The 17,520-nt window shown below is 37.3% G+C and overlaps 1 protein-coding gene and 1 long non-coding RNA gene across 5 annotated transcripts in view; one reads left to right on the top strand and one right to left on the bottom strand.

The window, feature by feature from the left end:
- The window catches only part of LOC117576450 (neuroligin-4, Y-linked), a 77,662-nt gene extending 67,543 nt beyond the window's left edge, over positions 1-10,119 (bottom strand). For all 4 annotated transcript variants that reach the window (XM_052006568.1, XM_034261221.2, XM_052006567.1 and 1 more), the window contains exon 1: positions 9,297-10,119. The gene's annotated coding sequence lies outside the window, so the exon portion shown is untranslated. The remainder of the gene's footprint in view (positions 1-9,296) is intronic.
- A 3,930-nt stretch (positions 10,120-14,049) lies between these two features.
- Positions 14,050-14,691, top strand: LOC127565907 (uncharacterized). The gene is made up of 3 exons (XR_007955303.1): positions 14,050-14,115; positions 14,188-14,269; positions 14,323-14,691. It is a non-coding gene; the product is annotated as an uncharacterized LOC127565907 (long non-coding RNA).
- Positions 14,692-17,520: the final 2,829 nt, after the last annotated feature.

Below are 17,520 nucleotides of genomic sequence, written 5' to 3'. Positions count from 1 at the left end.
TTGCTCGTGAGTCGTTTTTCGTCTTCTTTTGGTCTCGTTTTCTTCCTGCTCTTGTTGACATTTCCGTTGGGCACACAAACTAGGCAACGGGGTTACATCAAAAGCCTTCTCTTCCCAGCCTTGCCTCCTCAGTCTCAGTCGTAGTCCAACTCGGACGCATTTTGTTTATAATGTTTTCCTATTTATGTTGCCGCTGTTGCCAGTTGCCGCCGCCTGTGAAGCGGCTCCGTTTTTTATTGCTCAACATTAAATGGGACCAGACGACCAGGCGAGGACACAGACTGAAGGCGGGGGGATACTGTGTCAAGTGGGACAAGGGACAAGGGAGAGCAAGGCCTGAAAGCAAGTGACGCGCCTGATGCTGTGAATTTGCCGAGCCCCTCTGAATAAGCATTTCATGAGACAAAAATGGCACATGAAACAAATGAAACAGAGCCAGCTGCAAAACTATGCATATTGTTTGTCATTAACAAGGTCGGCGGTACAGCAAAAGCAACAACAGCAACAACAACGTGAACGAGAACCCCCCAAAAAAATGAGCAAAACTAAATTCGCTTTGATGAAAGAAAGCTGTTACATGCTTCTGCTGCAGAGGCCTCGACTAAAGGGAGAGAGACAGAGACAGAGAAAGAGAGAAGAGATGTGATAGGCGGGAAGATAACATCATCGTTGGGTCGCCAGCTGACATTAATTTTGTTTTCATAGCACAACCCACAGGGCTGACAATTCTTTCTCTTTTTCTCGACCACCTCTTTGCTGTGTGTGTCTCTCTATTGCACAACGTGTGTGTGTGCCACACTGTGTATGTGTTAGTGTGTGTCACTGCCAAATGAAGACATTCTGTTCACAGTTGCTGTTGCTGTTGCTATTGCTTTTGTTTTTTTTGTGCTCTCCTATTTACTTGTTTCCTTTTTTATTTTCAGTTTTTATCTTACACTGGCACTGGCTTGATTGACATGCCGTCTGCTTTATGTGGCTCACTCGCTGTCCTTTACTTTTTGGCAGCTGACCGTGACACAAAAACAAAGACAACAGCAACAACAACAAGTGCAAAACAAATTAGCACAGTAGTTTTCATAGTTTTTTCGTCCTTTCTTCCTGCTGTTGATTCTCTGATTGTGATGATGCGTTTTTGACAATGAACATCAGCTGGCTGTCACTTTTTTTTTGTTTAAGCTGCCCTCGAAGAGGCAAACAAAAAGTATGATTAGCTTATTCATGTTGAATTTAAAATTCTTTAAATTAACATATTTGAAATATATTTCATGTGTTAGTTAGTGAGCGAGTGAGTAAAAGTCAACTACAGATTATATTAAGATTTTGATTTCTTGGTTCAATTTTTATTATTTTCCATTTTTGAAACAACAAACAAGATACTTCTCTTGAATTTCAAGATTGATCAATCAAGAATTTTTGTAAAATTTTGATTTTGATTAAGGAATAAATCAATTTTGACATCATATAATCTTGATTCAAGATTTTATTCTTGACTTTAGCACGTTTTTTATTTCTTTGTACTTTAATCACATTCGAGTATGTATTTTTAATTTCATTAAAAAAGATCTTTGCAATGTCTAAATATATGATGTCTTCTTTTAACAAATATATTTCAAATCACGTCGAAAGAAAACATTTTAATTTACAGACAAATCAATTTACGTAATCGAGTATTTTCAGCAATTCATTCAGCCTTGAGAAGGTTTTATTTTATTCACTCCGAATATACTGAAAATCACGCCGTTTACTCACATCATGGCAAATTCAGTGTCGGCTCTTTTCAGCCCTTACATATTACATTTAATTTATTTAAAGCTCACTTTTTCACACTCCGTCGCTATCGACCATAAAGGAAAGCCTACACAACATGCGAGTACCAACCAAAAAAAAAAAAAAAAAAAAAAACAGAAAAAAAGAGCAAAGAAAGAAAAAATCACTCATGCTGTTAACAGAGGCAACATCGGACGGAATACGGATATGGTTTCGGGTTTGTTTGGTGATCCATTCTCTGTATTGTTTGCGTATTTGCATAAAAATTGCGCATACGAAGCGTTGTCGTCGCACACACAAAGCCAGCTTTAAATTCGTGTCCTCAATTCAAGGTTGAGTTCATATTTGAGAGTCGCCAAAAAGGCTGGGTGGGAAAATTTTTAGTAATTATGGAAATTCATATGCAACAATGCAAGCGAATTCATTCAGTGAAAAATCATTACCACATCTGTGTGTGTGTGTATGAGTGTGTGAGTGTGTGAGTGTTTGTGTGTGTATGCTTTATTCTCCACTCTACCATTGACTATTCACTCCTCAATGCCATTGCAAGCAGCAAAAAAAAAGTTTCATTTCCTCTCTATGTGTGTGTGTTTGTGTTTGTGTGCATTTGCATTGTTTGGCATTACACAAATGGATATTAATAGTTGGCATGAGTACGGGTATTTTTACCGTTTGCCGTTGAATGATGATGATGATGTACTCTCATTGTTGCCGACTGGGTTTATTTTCAATTAATCATGACTACATTCAATGGAAAGCAAGTGGATGGCTTTGCGCGCATTTCAAGGTCGTCGCACAGACAAAACCAAACGAACGCCGCACACTTGAATATTCAAAGCGAATGAATAAATGAATGCATGATTGAATGCACGAATGATTCCAGCATAGCTCACTAAATAGCCGAGCAGCAGGAGAATATTAATTGCCATTTTCGTATTTTGCAACATTGCCATATTTCTTGGCATTTTGTTTTTATGCCCACGCTGTCAACGCCATTGTCTTTTAATAAACCCCAAACCCCGAAGAGGTCTTCTGCTCGTAATACTTGTATTGACAGGCCAACATAATAAACATAAATCAAGTGTTGCTATTGTGCCTAGTTCTCGGATATTGAGCACTTCAACCGTTTAGTTGGCATGTCCCAACAACGCTCGAGCCATCGCCATCGCCATCGCCATCGTCAGAGCCAACGCCAACGCCAACTTATGCCATTTATCTTGAGCAATCTCATTGGCTTCGTAGTGCTCTCTCTTGGCTGCCACACATGCATATCATAGTCGTCATCGCTTTTATTATTTCCCACAATGAACGGGCCAAGTGCCTAGACGCAGGCTCAAGCGAAAGTGCGGCAAGTCTGCTAGTCGATTGAGCCCATAAATAAGCCAGAAATATAAAGAAAGCCTTCCTGTTCACATTGACGGCATTTCAGAGTGGGGGCCGTCATGGGCGTGGCATGCCTCTTGTCACGTGTTTCCTGCTTTCAGTCACAGTCGCTTGCTCTTGCATGTGGCAGCCAAATTTACCACATTTGCTTAATCAAAACAACCTTGCTGATATTCTACGATTATATGAAAATACTGTGGAACATTTTCATATATATATTTTTTGGTGTTTGAGTTTCAGTTTTAAAAATAAATCCACTTTCCTCTAGCCAAATTAAATTAACCCACATTTAAATAAAATAAAATTCAAGGCAGAGCAAGATAAATGCGCATTATCTGAAATCCTTCAACATAATTAACTAGACATGTTCTGCTTATGACATCAGCAGTTCATCAAGGCAGTGAGAAACACTTAACGTGCTGGAATGTTTCTGTCGAGAACATAAGAAGTCGCGTAACACGAGACATAATTAAGAAAATACTCGATGTTCTCTCTTTTGCTTTGACTGAATTTAATATTTGTGTATTAACTCGTCACCAAGTCACTTAGAAACGCCGCGAAAGAACTCCGCAATGCCTTCAAAGGTGGATGGGAAACATTTCGCAGACATTTCAAAATTAAAATTCTTAAAGTACAGCAGAAGGAGTGAAAGGGGCCAAAACACAGACTCGTGAAAATGACAAAAAAAAAAGAAGTGAAAAACAGCAAAGGAGTCGCAGGCAGACATGCGTGTTATCCTTGTTGTTCGTCGTGGAAACAAGCGTCACGCGGTTAAGGCATTTATGAGTGCCAAAGGACGCAACATCTTGATAGTGACAATGTAAATGAGCGTAAATGAGACTGTGTTGGAGTCTGAGTCAAATTCGAGAATATCCAACGGTACACTGAAAAAAATATCAGTTTCTATAATCAAGAACATTTGTCTGAAAAACTGAGTTCTTCAAAAAAAAACATTTTAAGAACAAATTCTTAAAACTAAGAACATTTGTCTGAAAAATTCAATATTCTCAAAATATGACTAACAATACTAGATTTAGGTTACAAAATTCAATAATCCAGCGTTTTCGTTAATAGCTCAGTTATTTGAGAAGTCGCGATTCCATTCTTCATTGTTGCAGTCGAATAAGTATTTCTAATAAGTAAGAAGAATGATTAACAAACAACTAATGAATGCGAAAAGAAAATAATCTAATAGTAAAATAATAAATAAATGAAATATATGATGTAATATTTGTTTGTAATGTTATGATAAAATTTTTGTTCGTAAAACTATAAAATGTTTTCCTCTTGTTAATAAGAACTTGGATTTTATATCAATTGTTTTTGAAATGAAGATGTGTTTTCTAATATTAAGATGTTTACTTTCTTGAAGCATTTTGTAGAGCAATATCTTCATTTTATAACTTTATTTTTTCAGTGTAGCTGACTTTCAACCAAAGTAAAAAAGAATAAAACTAGAACAAAAGCGAGAGTCTTAGCAAAGTTCAAATTCTGTTTTGAAGAGTCTAAAGAAAGCGGCGAAAATGATATTTGACCTGCAATTTCATTTTGAGCTAATCGAAGAGAACAATCGAGAAGTCTAAATTGCTGTCACCTTAAAGTATCTTTCAAGCACTCAACAATACTTGTTAAAGCATGAAACGTTCGAATAACTTTCGAACTTACTGTGAGAAGTTGTCAACCATAGATTGTGCTGAAATTGAAGCTGACAAAGCCTCACCAGTTGGAATTTTATGATCCCTTAGTGACTGTTTCGCAGCTTATACTCGCGTTCTCAGCAACTTTATTGCCGTTTAGCGTCGCGTCGAGTTGCGTTGCGATGCGTTGCGAACGCCACTGACAACTTGTCAAAAATTTAAAACTTGTCGTGGCCTACGTGGCGTATGTGGAATGCGCAAGGCATGCAAATTAAATACGTTGTAGCATTTAAATCAATATGTGTCCGCGTGTTCTTTTTAATATTATAATTAAAAAAACGGAAATTATTGCCATACCCAAAGCGCAGCCGTAATATTATTTACAATAAAACATTTATCATGTGTTTGCGCAGTTTTTTAATTTAATCAAACAGGCCGCTGCAGTTGCGAGGCAAAAGAATTGTTCATTTAATTGCAGACTCAGTGAAATTTATGACCTGCTGTCCTGTAATGACCATCCAGAACATCGCAACCCGATACAACTGGATCTCAATTACGAGTCAAGCAATTCATTATTGCAGCGCTTAAATTTACTCGAATGACTTAAGATTCCAATGCAAATAAATTGGATGATATTTAAAAGCGATATCTTATGTGGAGTGTGATGAATAAAACTTATGAATAAATTATGAACTAAAAAGCACTGATTTAATCCAATAATAAATTGAGTTTTCTGATCTGAATATTAATCAACTCATTCAGTAAAATAAACTAAATGCATAATGATAAAAAAATTTTGTGAGTTTTTCAGCATTTTATGTAAAAACGAAGCCATTACAAGTTGTCGCCATTAGCAAAGGGGACCGCACAAATGGCACCTTAATTAATTTCCAATATTGTCAATTCCCCTCAACAATAACCAAAAGAAGAAAAAAATGTAGCACAAACTGGATTTTACGAGTATGTGCCATAAACTTCAGAATCGGAAACGCGGTTGTGTGGTGTAATAATTTTTGCCTTAACTGCAAAACATTTTCGGTGTTGCTGTGCATGTGTAAACAAAGCAAAAAACAAAAACAAAAACAAAAAAACAATTAATTGGGCTGCATAAAAAGTGCGCTATGATGGGGCAGGCAGAGTGCAACTGCAGCATCAGCATTCGTTTCCATTATAAATGTCAACAGAGGAAACGCAAAAAAAAACACTATAAAGACAACGCGAACTGTGCGGGGGCGGAGTTGGGGAAAGAAGGAGACGAAGCAGAAGCTGAAGCAAATGGTTAGCAGTTCCCATGTGCAATATAAACGAATTTAATTATTGTTCATGTGCTGAAATATGAGCAAATTTATTTATAGCTGTGCATGGCATTCGAGCAGCCACTGACATGAGCAGTTGTCATTGTTGTTGTTGCTGCTGTTGCATGTGCTTGTTTTTTAAGCGTTTGCTGTTGCATACATAAATGTTGCAGGCACCCAAACACACACACACACATACACAGGGAAGCGAGCACTCGTATCGAGCAGCATTTTTATTTGTAGTGCTTTATGGCATCGAACGAGTCTCGTTACCTGCCCGAGCCAACGTGTCGTATGAATTATAGCCATGGGCGGCGCATGATTAATATTCAATTATATGGTACAAGCATCCTGCACACACACACACACACACACACACACACATACGCGTGGGTTGATGCTGCAAAGTATGCTACAATTTTTATGCAGCCATGCAGAAAACTTTGCTAATTGCCCCATAAACAAAAAAAAAACGAGAAACTTAAACAACAATTGAATTAATGCACAGAGCAGAGAGAAGCGAGAGTCTGTTGCATCAAGCCAACTTAAGCACGAACTCGCATGTTATTTGTGTTTCATTTAATTATCCACATATTCGGCTCGATTCGATATTTGGATATAATTTGCTTGGCATTATACCAAACAAATGTGACTCATCAAAAGTTGTATAGAAGTTACGCAAGTTACTTTGCTAATTTGAGTCATTAGCGTTACGCGTATTTGCTAATTAACTTTTAATAGCATTAAAAACACGGCAAGTTTTACGTTTGAGCCAAACAACTACTATTATTATCGAAAGTATTGCATGAACTAAGCTCGACATGTTTTGCGTGTACCTCAAGCATAAGCTATTGTAGTCGCCTTCTGACAAGGCCAATGACCATGATTTATGGCTTTCATTATTTAATGTTCACCTGCACGTGCTTTGCAGTTACAGTTTCTGACACATTTAGCCTCTGCTCTGTTCCCTCCTCCTTAAACATTTCAGTTGTTATCGAATAGCTTTAATTATGAATGGCGAAAAACTTGTGTACTTGTGCACTTGTGTAAATATTGTTTTAAATTTAATGCCAAATTGTTAACTGCGAACGGAGTAGAATATAATTTACATATAAATGGAATTGCATATTTGTTTGCTTTATTCATTGCATTTTTTGTACGATTCTCACATTGAGCAATTTTGTTTGTCAAATATTAAAAATTAATTAAAGCTGCACATTTTTATGCATATTTGCTTTACATATATGTTTTTTATAGTTTTTGTGTGCGCGGACACTTGATGTTTGAAAAAAATAAAAGTAAATTAAAAAGAAACAAGAATTTTATGTATTTAATATGTTCGCTTTGTCGACTGGCTGAGCATTTATTTAAAATATTTTCAATTTACTGTCATATTATGTGCTGCAGGGAATTTTAATTGATGCAAATTTTTAAACAATGGCAACAAATTTAATATGTGCAATTGTATTGACTGCGCCTCACTAAATAATAATTACAAATGGTTTCTTATTGTGTTCGATTGTTAATTTTTAATTTCAATGGAATTCAGTTGCACCCACACACACCATGGCGTATACTTAACGTGCAGAGAAGCAAGAATTATCCACAGTCAACACTACAGTCAACAATTGCATGTGTACTAATTTATGCATTTAAGGCACGCCTGATTACACACACACAGTCTCCCCGAAATAAATCCTCACACACAGTCAAGGACAAGGGACAGTGCAGTCGGCAGCAAAGTTGTGCCCCTAAATTGCATATTAATTGCTCATTAATTGTTGATTAGCCTTCAAGTGGGTATAGAATTTCGGCGAACAGCAATCTCAGCCTCGCGGACAGGCAACAAGGCGGTGAGGCGGCGAGGAGGGGGGCGTGGCCCACTAAGCGTCAGTAATCTTTAGTGTTAAGTTAAGTATACGCAAAACTTATCAAGAGGATTAGTGCTGCTCTTGTTGCTGCCGCTCGCTCGGCATTAGTGCGACAAAATGTTGTAATCAATCAAATATACAGTCAGGCCGAAAGCCTCGCTGCGGGCTCTCTTCCTTGGCATTTACTGCCACGCAAATACTTGCAATTAAGCATTATTAATCACAGCGACTAAGCAGCCAGAGTCAGAGTTAGAATGTGCCTCACTATGATTGGACTGAGCACTTCCGTCCTGACAAATAATTACAATAGTCATCGCCCAAGGGGTCCACATTCTGTTTGGCCTGATAATGTCTACGTATTATATTCGCATAAAAGTAAATATTTAATTAAAAGTCGACTCTTTCCACCTTCAACAAATCAAACACAAATCGACTAATGAGAATAGATTTTTTACAAATTTAAAAGTTTGTGTAAACAATGGAATAATATATGAGTGAATCATTCTTTTTTTATGGAATAATAAATAAATAGAAATTCCATTTATTTAGTATTCCATATTTGTCTTTGAAATACTAATTTCTGTTGTGAATGATTTTATTGATATATCAATATATGATATATGATATGATTTTTTCACAGAATTTTGCATGCTCTTTAAAAACTACTTCGTAAGGTAATAATAAATTTGTGTCAAAGCTTCAAACACAGATGTCAGGGGAAGATTTCGTAATCTTTGGCACAAATATAAGAGCATGTCAATGAGTTCAATGAAGGATAAATGAGGAAAACAATCGACTCGAAGCACGAGGGAACAAGCACGCACACAAACACTTGAGTCCAAAGGTTGGGGCATTGTTCACTCGTTGATCAGCTCAAACTGAGAGTTGTGCACTAATTGCGACGCTGCTGTCCCTGTCAACAATAAGGAGGAGGAGGAGCATGGTACGATAGACAACAATGGCATAAAGAAATTGCCAATTTGGCAAATGTACTCGTACGATTATTGGCGGCTTCACAAGTTAGTTTGGAAAGCAGGCAGAATGCCAGATAAATGTGGGGTAAACACTTGAAGCAACACCGGACATCCAGCCAGGTGATTGCCAAGCCAATCTGCAGCTAATCAATCAGTCCTGGCCCCAATCTCAACTTGAGTTGGGATGAGATGACTTGACTTATCTCAAGTGCCTGGCTGTCATGTGAAAGATTAGCGTGCAATATTTCCGAGCGAAAACTTGACAATAAATCCAATATAGAATCTGATTCGAAATCCTCAAATAGCATTTTATGTTGTAGCTCGTTGCGAACTCGCACTTTAATTATGAATGATTTATGACTCAATTACCGTTTTTCTAGACGTGCTCGCCGAGTTCAAGTACACTTGATCCTTAAGTCCTTAACGCGCTCGTCCGGTTTCAACTTTGACTCTGTCCTAGTTAAACGCTTATTGTTGCACTGTCTGCCACTTCACTTGGATATCATCGCACTGAACAGAAAGCATTTGGCATAAATATTTGCTTTAATATTTCTTATTTTTTTTCTCTTTCTACTTTCTACTTTCTTCCTTTTTTGTATTTGCTTTTGCCTTTTTTCTGCCTTTGCAGTGCTTGGCGCGTAATTTATTTATTTATTTATTTTATTATTTACTTTTTGCGGCATACACAGCAGAAACGTAGGCATGGAAGTTGCGACTTATTGGCGCCTGTTATACACACACGCACACACTGAAGCTATAACTAAAGCTGAAGCTGAATCTGAAGCTGAGGCAGAAGTTGAAGCTGATGCTCAAGTTGATTTCCGGTTGACATGCAGCCAACTTCGTTCGTTGTTGTTGTGTGCGGTCAAAATATTTTGGTGTCAATGTGTTATCTGGGCGTTGTTTTTGGTCACACGGGCCTAGTCAATGCAACAACTTGAAATGCCTTCGCCCAATGTACACACACGCTGACACACACTCACTCGCACACACACACGCACACTGACACACTCACGCACGCACGCACTCACATTCGCACTCGCATTCGAATTCGCATTAGCGCTCGCATTCGCGTTTGCTGCTGTTTGTCGCACTCACACACGAGCACAGTATTGTACAAATATTGTAAAACGCGTCGCGGTCGAACCGTTGATGCCGCGTTATCGTGCGCCCGTTTACCGCTACCAAACAACACAAATATCGAACGTGAACTGACACGCCACTTCGCTACATCCAAAAGCCAAAAACAGGCGCAGCCTCATCTCATGCCTGCCCTTCGTTTCAACCGTTTCGTTTCTTTCGTTAGGCTGGCCCGAAGCTCCAGGGAACTCCAAAACGTGTACACTGGCGCCAAACGGTCGTCGAGCGAACCAGCACATTGCATTTACTGAGCGACAAAGAGCGCGCATGATACCAATAAAAGAGAGAGAATTTCCTTAAGGGAAATTTCCCCTTCGCAATGTTGGGGCATAAAAGGAAATACTTTAGTAATTTGTTAAGGCATTATTTCTCCTTAACGCAGCTAACTCTCAAGATATCAGGAAATTTACTTGAAGAAGTTTTGTATTGAAAACAATGGCTAAAACAAAACATAATCGTTGTGCTAGAAAAGTAAATTAATGAATCAATACAAATATTAACATGATTATTAGATAGAAAATAGTGAAAATATTATTAATATAGTCTGCACAACTATTTCTCTAATTGCTTAAAATTGTGTCTATTTACTATTGATTAGCCAATTTTTATATATACTTTGTTTTATAATTATTATAATGAATAAAAAACTCTGTTCCAACGTTCGCAGACTCACATTATTTCTATGGCAGTTGAAATAATTGCTTGACCTAATTTGTAAGACACGACCGTACAATTTGTAAATATGGTATCGGTATTCATATCCATCGATACACATATCGATTTCTAAATGAATATATGGTCACTTTCTTTTCTATGGATTCGCAAATTAGCTACATTTTCAAGCATTATTGGCTTTTAAATATGGGGAATTTTTTAGTTAGTCAAGATGACCACCAAATGTAGTCGAGACACTTGCAAAGCTAAAGTCACCAACTAAAAAATGTCCTTGCCATAGTGCTTAAATAATCCAATTAAGCTTTTTTTGTTGAAAACAAAAGTGAATGCTTTCGATAGTTCTAATTCAATACTCAAACCTTTTCGAATAAATGGAGAATAATTGCTGTTTTTACTAGGAAAACTTTTAATAGTTCCAATTTTGTCCGCCAGAATTTAAACTCAATGAAGTAACGTGTCAATAAAAGCCGTTGAAATATATCTTATTAAATAAATATTTATCAAGATTGTAGTTGAAGGACACTATTATATCCATACAACAAGCTAGCTAATTTATCTTCTATTTCCCTATCGTTTCTCATCATGCACATGAAAAAATATTGCAGTTGCATCCTCAAATATTTTTCCGTGTTTTTATTTGCAATTTATGATGGAGCAACGTTTGTGCTTACTTTGCAGTTCTCAGTTCTGTGAAACAATAGGTATTTTTACCTGTAGTTAAAAGCAATGCGTAATTCAATTCAATTTTAGATTTGTGCCAGTCATTTTTCTGGATCCATTCGGGCGAAAAGGATGTGCACCACAGCGCACCGCAACGTTGACCTGTGACCCACTGCGAATCGAGGTCAATGGCCAGAAACAATCAAAGGAATTGGTCCACAGGCATCTGCAATACTCGTGCAACACGAAGAGTGTGTGAGGAGTGCAAGCAGAGGAAGATGCCACAGTGTGTATGAATATGTGTGTGTGTGTGTGCTGTGTGCTGTAAGTGCAACTGGCTGCTGAACTTATAAATCATAATTTTCAGCAAATAAATCCTTCACGGACAATTTAACCTCTGCTGTGGCAAAATCCAAAACTGCAACAGCGGCAACATGAATCCGGCCCTGAATTTGTTACTGATTCTGATACTGTGATTCACCGCCTCGTCTCATTCTCATGCTGATTCTCACCCTGATTTTGGCTGCTTTACAATGAGGCTGGTCGACGAGATGCGAGATTCAAGTTTCGAGACTCTTTTTATATCTGCTGCCAAGGACGCAAGGTCTGTGGGCTGCACATAAAAAAAATGACAACGGAAGTGGCTGCATGCGTCAGTGTATGTGTGAGAATAAGAATGAGTATTTGTATCTGTGTGTGGGACGATTGTCTGCAGTAGATGGAAGATTAGGCGCCTTTGAGTGTGCGAGGAGCGAGCTTAGAGTATTTAAACAAATGGCAAATGCAAGAGAGACAGAGAGATAGCAAGAAAGAGAAATTAATTCATTCGAGAGGCTTTCATTTTGCACTGCACTCAATAACTAATTTATGCACATGCCACACCTTTGAGTGCATACCAAAAATATCTTGTTTTGATTAATGCATTCGATTCAAGCTATCTGCAATTTCCGTTGCCCAAAAACCAATGAAATGCATTTGCAGCCATTCGAATTGCTTAGCTCAACACAGGAGCCCAGCAGCTCAGGAGCTCAGCAGCTAGAGCTTCAGCAGTCACTGAAAATTCGAGTCCAAATGTGAGTTATGTGTGCTTCTGTGGTCAATGCTTCATGTTTGTGTCTGCTGCGGTCTAAGAGCTGAAAGCCCGAGGGACTCAAAAGTGTGTGAGAGGCAAGTGCAATTGTAGCAGCTGTTTACATGCAGCTGGCAAGCCAATTGAAATTTTAATTTGTGCCGCACTCATCCATCATTGTGATAGGCAGCAAGAGAAATTAATGGTTTTGCAGTTTATAGATAACAAATCGAATTGAAATTATCGATGTGATTAGTGTGTCAACTAGACTATTTGCACTATCGAGAATTCAATAAAGATGCAATCGTTGTTAAACATTCTTACAAAGATATAAAGCCAACTAAAGATACTGCTGCCTAGGATTAGGGATGTTGGAAATATATAAAAATATCGATATTTTTTAAACAGCAAATATCATCAATACGATATTTTTTCAAAATCCAACAACATAGGATATTATACTCTTTTTAGACAAAGTGCTTCTGCTTCAATGATGCAAGTGCTTACATCAAAACTTCATCATGCGAACAGCTTTTTAGGGTTGAAAAAGTAAACAAATTGAGGCAATAAGAAGAAGAATATAAATAAATCAACCGAAAATTAGCAATTTTATAAATTATGCGACGCTGAGAGCATTCAAAAATTATGTGTTCATATATAAATTAATTAACTTTACTTATTTCCGTTTTACATCACAATAAGCAACTCGCTCTGCAATGATCATATTTCTATCCATAGTGGTATGATCATTGATGCGGCTCCATTAACCATCCCTCTCTTAGACACAGCCGCTTATGGAAAGATGCGACGAAAGATTCCACTTAATGTAAATTTCTATGATGTAGCCCTGTCTAAATAGAGTTTAACGGTAATTTCCACGATGCAGCCCAGTCCAAATAGAGTATAAAGCCAATTGTGCTTGATTTTCAACAAATTCGGAAATACTCGAACTTGGAACTCGAAAATATACCAAAGGCTTTATTTGATATATCTATATTGTACTCGTTCAAAATATAAAATAAATAGAACAAATATGCAATTGTCAGCGAAAGTAACTAAGATCCAATTCCAGTAGACGTATTTTTCCATACAGAAGTATTTCTTCAGTAACTTCACCAAATTTTCATAGTGTAGTAATTATTATCATGTAACAAAAAGGGTTTTTTTTCTTTATTCGGCGGGGCGGGTGTGGGAGTGACGAAAATTTGAAACAAACTTGATCTGTGATGACTCCTTCTGCCTGTTACATACATATACATATATGTACATATACATATATACCCTATATTCTACCCTATGCGTATAAAAATAGTGGTGTGGTAATAGACATGAGAGCATAGCTATGATTTTTGGGTGAGATGTAAAATGTATGAAAAGATATTGCACTAATATATTTCAAATTTATTGAGCAGATAAATTAATAAATATTGAATGAAGATCAATCGATGGCACTATCGATGGTTGGGCGCTATCGAGCCACAATCGATAACAGCAGACACTTTCTATAGTACCCAATCATTATCGATAGTGTCATCGATAGCTGGCTTACTTACTTACTGTTCTGTTCTGTGTAAAATCGTCAGAAATTAAGAATAAAACAAATATACATATATGGATCGCCTTTTAAAAATATGTTTGTTTAGTGTAAGTATTACAAGGATTAGAATCGATAATGTTACGAATTTAAGATACACGTCGAATAACCGCCACTTTTAGAGCGTCAAGTACAGACAAGCTGGACTGCATTGCACCAGGACAGACTTTGAATAAGATTCTGTATCAGATAGGCGTACTAAAAGTAAGTACAAAAAAAATGAGTAAAATTTCACAAGTCTGGAAGTATTTCAAAAGGTCAGACGTCACAAATATCTTGACTACTGCAAAGAATGGAATACAAGCGGCAATGCATCAAAATTTGTATGTCGGGCGATACTATCGGCGAAATTCGATTGTACTATCGCTAATATCAATGGCTCAAAATTGACTATCGTCGAATATCGATGGAGCCACTAGCGATAGTTCTTCACCCCTATGTATATTGAATACCTCAAATGTTGTTCGATATTTGGCTGGTTAATGATAATTGCAATTAGCTTAGTGTTTGTAATTGTGTATTTGGAATCCGCTCCAAATTTTAGTAATTATCGAATTCTCTGCTCGTGAGTACGTGGTGTGGTCGTGATATCATAAATCAACGCTAACGTTTTGTCCAGATTGCTGGTAATATTCAGGTCAACTTGACGGTGTGATGCTGGGATGTTTGTTTAATTTTGAACTTGGCATTTTGGCAATTGTGTTTGATTTGTGGTCCCGGCTGGGCTTTCAATTTGCATGCGTATCTGCGGCAATGAGCAATTTCAAATAATCAACATTTGGATAGCATTTTGGACAATCCGAAACTGCAATGTCTAAACATAAACACAACATGCAGAGCAAAGCAAAGCAAAGCGAAGCAATGTATGGCCACTCCTATTTGGGCGGACAACTTGAGTAAACACACACTCACACACACACTCTTCTGTGTGCTTGGCACAATACTTGCCCACGAAATGCATTTGACATGCATGTACAAGCAAGCACTGCAAGTGCAGCCCCCGCCTTTGTCCCGCCATCCAGAAGCTAATTAAAGAGCGCACGCGTGTGATATGCCACGCCAGATGTTAGCCCATCTCCCCATATGAGGAAGGGAGCGCACCCCAGTTGGGATGGAGCAACGAACAACGCACAACGAGCAACAAGCAACAAGCAAGCGAGCAACAACGAACATGTCGCACTGGCAGCCGCAACACGCGTCTTTATTCTAATCTCAGCCGCAACATGCTTTAAATTTAGCATAACACACAGCACGGCAGGCTGTAAGGCACTGAGGCTGAGAGGCTAGCTTCTCTATGGCACTCCATGGCACATGCTCCACGCTAAGGTCGCGACAACATCTTGGGGATACGCTCGGGGTGTTTGAACTGAGCGAACGGCGCGTGTTTTGATTTCATTTTGTCGCCGCGGATGACGCGAAAAAGGTAAACAACATTTTTTCCTTTATTTTTTTCGCCCGCCTTCGGCATCAGCACTTTTCTCATTCGCTTTGTCTATGCTCGAACTAAAATCCATAAGTTATCATATAATTAACATAAGCTGTCTGGCAGTTTCATTAGCATGCCCCAAAGGTTCATTTACATTCTCTAAAACATTTTTAAAGAGTGTACAAAATTCGCTTCACGGTTTGTGTTTTTGTTTCTTCGTTGTTTTTCACCCTTTCGGTCGTGTGCAAATTTTCCCTTTTCGATTGTGTATTTTTAGCGCACGGTTGGGAGCACTTTTTTGAAATAATTTCCAATAATTTTTAATAGATGCAAAATCACAACAAATTGCATATGATGCTGCTGCAAAGGCTTTCAACTAACCCACTCGACTTCCATTAAAAATAAAAGTGCCAGCCCTGAGCAATTTTTAATAAAATATGCAATTGATGATTTGTAAAAAAATCGCTTTTACGTTTACCTGCCAACATTTTAATTGGCCATTTCAAATATTGATAGTGCTTTTGATTATTTGACTAAAAATGTAAACAAAAATATTACTAAAATTTCAGCATTTCTTTCGAAAAGATAATACAACGTAAAACATAGATAAAATATTTACTAAATATTTATATTACAAAGATCTCTTATAATTTGAGTACAAAGGATATTTTTTTTGTTTAGTTCAATAAAGTTTCTTCTTTTCAATTTAAATTTAATACTTTAATAACCATTCAAACTATTTATTACATATGGTAAATATATAAATGTATAAGTTCTAAAATTGTATTAAAGTTGAATTGAATTTTAAAGTCTTCTTCGAAAACATTTCAATAGGAAGATAATATTAAGATCATATCTTTTTCATCAATCTATTTATTCATGTCATATGTAAATTTAAATATATAATACTATTTTGTTTAGACAAAGGGAATCAGATAGCCAAGCTAATCCACATTGTAAACAATTATTTCTGGCCTAAAGTTGTCGTCAACAAAATATTTGGTGTTCATTTCAAAGCCTAACAACGTCCAGCAATGACAGCCATCGAATAAAACCAATAAGAATGGAAGCGAATAAATTGCATAAAAAATATATTTTTGAACAATAACAAAACGTGCGGAATAAAAGGGAATAACGAAAGGTCAACGGGAGAGAAACAGCATGCGGTGGGACACAGTTTTGGCGTATGCTTCGACAGCGAAACACATAAAATATAAAATAGAAAAAGCAAAACGTGCGGAATTTTCGTATGAAAATTTTATATGATTCTTTTTTCCTATTTTGCGTATGGCCCTTGTGCAATTGTTTTTATTTAAATCCACTTTAGTTTTTGTTTTTTTTTTTTTTGTTGGGTTGCGCTTTTTGCTTTAGTTTGTTGAAAATAAATTTCAGTGGAAAATAGTTAAGTGATTGATATAGAGCTCTGACTGTGAACCAGCTCAAATGTGCTCCCCATTTGCCATAAGGCTTTGCTGCTTGCAATGCAAATTGATTTCCGGTTTGCAACAACGTTCGAAGCGAAGTCTGACCCCCCAAATGTCTGTCGATTTCAGTACGCAAAATTTATTAACATTTCAATTGGTTTGCAGAATGCAACTGCGGCCATAAATTGTTCAAGTTGAGTGTGGCCCGCGGAGCTGAAAATGATTTTTGGTCATTGTTCTGAGCTGCATACACTGGTAAGGTGGGAATACCTTCGGCAGATTGCATTTTCGCTACATTGATTCCGAATTTAAGCAGATAAATTTAGTGAAAGATTGAAAATCTCTTAAATAGAGATTCATTGGACCTCAAGGTGAGTCTTCATACTTCTGATGAAAATAAGTCACTAATTTACTTGCTCAGAAGTTGAAGGTCATCAATTATCCATTTACAGATATCACTCTTGATGCTATCGACACACAATTCCCCAGCTACAACATAAGCCACTAAGGCGTCTTTAAACATTGACCAACAGTCGCAGTCGTGACGTCTATAACGACCACAAAGACGACAACGAAGTCGGAGACCAAGACGAAGACGTCGAGAG

Source organism: Drosophila albomicans, chromosome 2R (genome assembly GCF_009650485.2).
Source record: "Drosophila albomicans strain 15112-1751.03 chromosome 2R, ASM965048v2, whole genome shotgun sequence".
NCBI lineage: Eukaryota > Metazoa > Arthropoda > Insecta > Diptera > Drosophilidae > Drosophila > Drosophila albomicans.
This window is presented reverse-complemented; position numbering and strand designations above follow the sequence as displayed.